General features: G+C 45.5%; 1 protein-coding gene and 1 long non-coding RNA gene across 2 annotated transcripts in view; one reads left to right on the top strand and one right to left on the bottom strand.

The window, feature by feature from the left end:
• epha8 (eph receptor A8) overlaps positions 1-6118 on the top strand; it is a 90296-nt gene that overhangs the window by 40420 nt on the left and 43758 nt on the right. The window lies entirely within an intron of this gene.
• Positions 1-6118, bottom strand: part of LOC118211986 — a 40501-nt gene that overhangs the window by 23380 nt on the left and 11003 nt on the right. The window lies entirely within an intron of this gene.

Here is a 6118-nt window from a genome sequence, read left to right as displayed (position 1 = left end):
AAGGGTTAATGTTCCCGGGCATAATATGGCTCAATTGATTATTGCTGAGACAATAAAGCAGTAAGTCAGTATGATACAGTTAGGACTGAGTCAGGGAGGGAAACTGGCAGGGTTAAAACTTCCTCTTCTCTGTTCTGCACATCAAAGCTTCTGCCGAGAAGCTTCAAGCAGTTCTTCAATGGAGAGAATCCTCTTCAGCAATGACACACGGTAGGCTGATCCCCACTGCTCTACCCGAGAGGAATTAGATCAGCGTTTTATTTTTATTATTTTATTTTGATTGCGTCCTGCTAAGGCTTGCCACATTGTCAGACCTGCTCACACGACAGTAATTTAGTCATTTTTGGCTCTTCTTGTCACTTTTCGCCCCCCCCCTTTCTCTTCCTGACGTGGAACGGCCAATAGCGTATCAGCGCTCGCCGTTGCTAGCGATCCGATGGTGCGCGTGATGTCATCAGCCTCTTCCTGCACGGCCTCGTGGGTACCTGATCAGCCAGAGGGGGTTCGGAAGGCGCGTTGAAGAGAAGCTGTCAAGCCGACCGTAACCCCCCCCCCCCATTTCCTTAAAAGCCAATCGACCTTTCGCACCGCGAGCAGAAACCGTAATTTCGACAATTTCCGCAAGGTATTTTTTTCGAGGCTGTGAAAGGGCAGCGAACGCGATGGTGGAGGTGATGACCCGTGCCCTAAAAATCACCGGGAGCGGCAGGGACGCAGCCTACAATTTCAGCAACACTCGAAGTTTGTTTATAAATAATTTATTTTCACATATCGATGCAGTGCTGACTGGCTCAGAATGCCTCCTAAGAAATCCATCGATCGTCATACACATTTTAGTGTATAAAGATCTCTCACCCTAATGCGTGAACACATTTCAGCAAACAGGGACCCCCCCACCCATCCTAATACATAAAGATCACATGATTTATATTCTTTTCAGTTTTAAGCCAATAGCAGACCTTCTTTATCTGGATTGTTTGATCTCCCGTTAATTTGATTGCGCAGCTGATTTCATAGTCTTTTCCCCCTTGAACGTGTACCACGGTGAAAGACAGAGCAAGCGCCCACATATGCAAAAAAAAAAAGCACCGCAACATTTTTATAAGCTGGTTAATCCTGCATACGCACACGCATTTAAATCAAGCACTCGTACGTAGGTATCCGTCTTAAAATCATAAATCCCCAGTATTAGCACAAACTAATAAAAGTCAATATTCAATATACTTTTTAATTCATTCTGGTATTTTCCTATCCCCTAAACACACATAAATCACATCACAGAAAATCGAATTCCTTCAACTCTTTGGATTCGATTACGAAATCATCTACACCTGCAGAGATTTTGCAAAACCATTTTTTAAAAGGCATGGCAGGTATATAAAGTATAAAATAAAGAAAAAAATAAATAAAGAAAAAGCCGAAAAAGTACAGTCAACTATCAGGGCACCCACACATAGATTTGGCCTGAATCCAATCGAAATTTGTCTTTGAATTTGTTCAATGCAAGTGATATGCCTGTAAAAAAACTGATATTTTATTTAGGTTTTTAAATGTATTACAGAGACGACGGGCAGAGGTAGAACCCGAGCGTGAGAAATCCCAGGAGGAAGCGCGGGTTTTGTAATTTGAGCGAGGTACTTAACCCTGAACGGCTCCTGTAAATATCCAGCTGTATAAATGGATAATGTGTGAAATTTAGACGGTTGTAAATCATCCCGAAAAAAGGATTCTGCAAAGCCAAAAAAAAAAATAGCATCAATAAATCAACGGTATATTAGCGTGATAAAGTGGGTCGGGGTGTAAACATTTAGCAATAACAGCTGCCACGGCGACGGACGTTTTTTATTTTTGGTTTATAACTGCGAGGTAACCTTTTTTTTTGGTGCCCGTGCAGGACCGGACCCAATATTGTGTGTTGCTTCAGCCTGCCAAATATGATTTATTTCAACCGGGCCTCCAACGGTAAACAGACAGGACGCAGATGCGCAATTTAGTGGCCAATTAGTTTTCCAAATTACTTTTAACCCTTCGGACACCTCATTTGCATCCAGGTAGCAGGGAGACCCTGCTTTCACCCCCCACCACCCCCCCGCTCCCCCGCCCCCACCCCAGATTAGTTCAGTTTAAAGAAGTTAATCAACTTGTTACTCACTCACAACTTGTAAGCGCTGATAACTTTAACTGAGACGAAAAACTGAAATTGAAAAAAAGGCGAGCTGCACGGAACAATTACTGTCACCAGGCAACGTTACTTTCCACCGTAATAACAGTCCTTATCTCAAAACGAACTCTCCTCTATCTAGACACGCTGCCCTCTTTTTGAAAATCCGCCCGTTTTAGTATTTTCTTTGATAGTAAATCACTCTCGACACACAGCACACACCACACACACACACAACGGACACACACACACACACACACACCGGACGCACATACACACACAACGGACACACACACACGACACACACATGCACGCGCACTCACGCACACACACACACACACACCGGACGCACACACACACACAACGGACACACACACACGACACACACATGCACGGGGACTCACGCACACACGCACACACACACACCAGACACGCACACACCCCGGACACACACACACACCGGACACACACACACATGCACGCACACGCACACGCACACGCACACACACACCAGACACGCACACACACCGGACGCACACACACACAACGGACACACACACACACGACACACACATGCACACACGCACACACACACACACACACACACACACGCACACACGCACACACGCACACAGGACACAACTGGCTGGCGCACTCCCTGCCGTTGCTAGCGGAGCAGTTCATTGCAGAATAAATCAGGGCTTTTCGGACGAGGCCCGGTGTGACACCCACTGAGCGCCGGCAGTCAAACGCACCGCGCTGAAGGTCAGCCCGTGTCACACTTCTGATATATCGGTCTTTGAGACTGATGAATTTCATCCATCTCCCTGTCGATTCTCCCCTCGACAAGAGCCGGCTGCATGCATTTTTCATTTTGAAATGTCTGCCCTTACATTCTTTAATAATTCAGACCTGTGAATACGTTTTTTTTTTTTTGAGATTTCCGCCTGCGCCAATATGGGGCATGGGGGTTAGATCTTGCAGATGTACCCACGGACTGTCGAAATCCACACCGGTGGAACTTTTCAAAGGCAGCGAGGTAGCAGTGAAACCTAGCGTACTTCAACCCAAGCATACTTAAATAAGAGCGCTAATTTAGTCAGGAAAATGGCGAGCGCTGCTGGGCTGAATGGCCAGTTTTCGTCATTATCTCATGTTACACAGACGCGCCGTGAGGAAGGACTGATTTGAAACGAATGGAAGGGGAAATTCAGCGGCGCTGCTCAGTTCTCGTCAGCCTTTTGTTGTTCAAGGACACGTTTAATTTCTTAAGATAAAGACTTAAGGTTGTGGGTGTCGAGGTCAGCGGCAGACTCCCAGCTCTTAATTACCACAATCAGCTATTTCCCAGCGTCCCTGGGGTTCCCCCTCTCCTCACTGGAAGCTCCAGATCTGAGAATAGCCCGAGTTCAATGTTGCCAAGTCAGGGGGGTCCTCCCGAGGTCAGGCCCTGCCCCTTCTAATTAGGCCGCTCGCGCGCATAATGCATTCTGGGGAGGCGGGCCGGTAAGCCCTGCAGATCGGCCCCCCTAACCTCCGAATTTCTCTTCAGACCGTCCCCGTGCGGTTTTACCGCAGAGCACACGCTGACGTCCGCGAGCACGCAGGCAGTGAGGTCGGGCAAAAGAGCACATACTGGCCGGGATTCATCTGTGTTGTACTCCACTTGACATTGACTCGCCAGTGTAAAGCAAAGCGGTTTTATTAAAATAAAATAAAAAAAATAAATAAAAAATAAAAATCTTCCCGGACACAGTTTGACAAGTTCATCCAAAACGAATGCCGAAAAGAAAAAAAAAAAAAACTTTGTGTGAAAAAAACTAACCTTGCATTCATTTGTAAGTGAGTAAAGGTTGAATCCAAGCCGTTGTAGAAAAGGGGTTTGAAAGGGATGAATCAAGAGCACTTCACTGAGCAAGCGAGTTAGAATTCGCTTTAGTTCAGCTTGCCATTCTTCAGTATCTAACATCCTGTCATTCTCAGTCTGAATATCACGGTAGGCACATTGGAAAAGCTTCCCATTGTTCAACTATGTCACCAATGATCAGGTACCAAGACACACAGGTATCTGATACAACATATTTTCTGGATCTGATGAAGCATTCTATCTCTGAAATATGTTTGTTGCTGCCTGAACCTTGTTTTGCTACATGCTTGTTTTACTGTGGATGAGCGTCCAAAAACAAGCCAAAACAAATGCGTCTTTTCTTTCAAGCTAGTCAGTGCAATTACCTACGTAGTTAAAAATGTAAAAATGCAGTTTAGTGCTGTATGGCGCATGCTCAAAATAGTTGCGATAGACAATAGAATTTTCATGTAACCGATTAAAACCGAATTTTCTGGCGAAAAGGTTCACCATGAATATTTTCAGTTCTTCTGTGAATTTGAGCGCACCTTCCTCCGGCCTGTTCAGCCAGGGCACAGTCAGCAAGGACCGAGTAACAGTGCAGATGCTCGATCCTCGCCGACTGTTCTCCCGGCAGTCCAGAGCTAGAGCCAGAGCTGTTCTCTCGCTAATGTGCAAGCTTGCTAAATGGATCAAACTGGATAGCCAACTGTCCAGGGAAAGTATCTACTGTAACATTACATGGAACTTGCTAAGTAAGCAACTCTTTCTGGGGGGGGAAGGCCATGGATACTTTCTAGGTAGCTATCATACAGCAACATTTTGTCAAAAAAATGACAGAATGTAGTATCATCGCGTTTATTAAAAATACATTGGCCTCACTAGTTCGGATGAAGGGACCAGACATATTATATTTAAAGTACTACTTTTTAACTAGCTACTATTTAATAGCTGGATGCCACTAGGTCACTAAGTTCACAGAGCTTGGCTCCGGAAGGATTTTATTGGTTGTGCATAAACAAATAAAAAAAATCGAAAATGATGGGGGGGGGGGGGGGGGGGGGGAATAATTGGACAATGCCAATCCAACCTCTGACGGAGCGAGACGTCCGACTGGAGCCTAAGTCAACAACGTCGGCAACACGGTTACCAAATAAGGCCTTCTGTCAGGTGACCGGTTCCCTCGGTTACGGTCAGGCGTGCGGGCCGACCCACTGTGATGTCATCTGCTTCACCTGAGCGCTCGGCGACTCATGTTGCTGCGGTGGGCTGGTGTAAAATTAACCTCACACTGCTGAGTGCGATGGGCCCCATCTTTGGGCCCCATCTTTGTGGCCCCATCTTTGGCGTACGCGCGCGAAAGAGAGGTGGTGACGACTTGCGGGTTCATGGGAAAACAGCTTGGAAAGGACTGATAAGCGTGCGCGGGGCCGCGACACTAACGCCGGTAAACGAGAGTCACACGCTCACCCCTTCCCCTCAGCCACAGAACAGACAAAATTGAGAGCCACAGACTTTATTTGGGGAAATACAGCATCATTCCTGACAAAGACAATGGAAGTCCTGAGGGGATCCTAAAATAATAATAATAATAATAATTCAGAAAAATAAACCATTACATTATTACTTAAGCCTTTACCCTGAATATGGCTTTACAGTAGCAATAAGTGCATGTCAGCTGAAGTATATGCAGTTTGTGTGTAATACTGGCTTACACACATATATGGTTTATTGAAAGAAATGTGCATATGCAAATATCTTTCCCATGATAATGTCCACGCACTGTACAGACCTCCCTTACGGTCTTATATCAAAACGTATAGCCTAATCCTTATTTTACTTCGGACAATGAACAGTCTACGTACAGTTAAACTTCATCATCAATCAAGTGTGTCCTCATTGAAATGCTGAGACCTCATTTACTTTAGCATATTAAACATTTCAATGCTACCGAAAGCGGTTAGCACGTTAGCAGGCAGCCAGTTAGTCATAGCTTGATGTGATTATTACACCACGCAGTTAGCTGTCAGGCCACTGCCATGTTCTACATGCCACACTCACACTTCCCTCCAAAAATATTTTTACTCTGCAGAAGTGAGGGTTTGACTGCC

This window comes from Anguilla anguilla, chromosome 13, assembly GCF_013347855.1.
Source record: "Anguilla anguilla isolate fAngAng1 chromosome 13, fAngAng1.pri, whole genome shotgun sequence".
Lineage (NCBI taxonomy): Eukaryota > Metazoa > Chordata > Actinopteri > Anguilliformes > Anguillidae > Anguilla > Anguilla anguilla.
The sequence above is the reverse complement of the archived record's forward strand: the minus strand, read 5'-3'. Positions and strand labels throughout refer to the sequence as shown.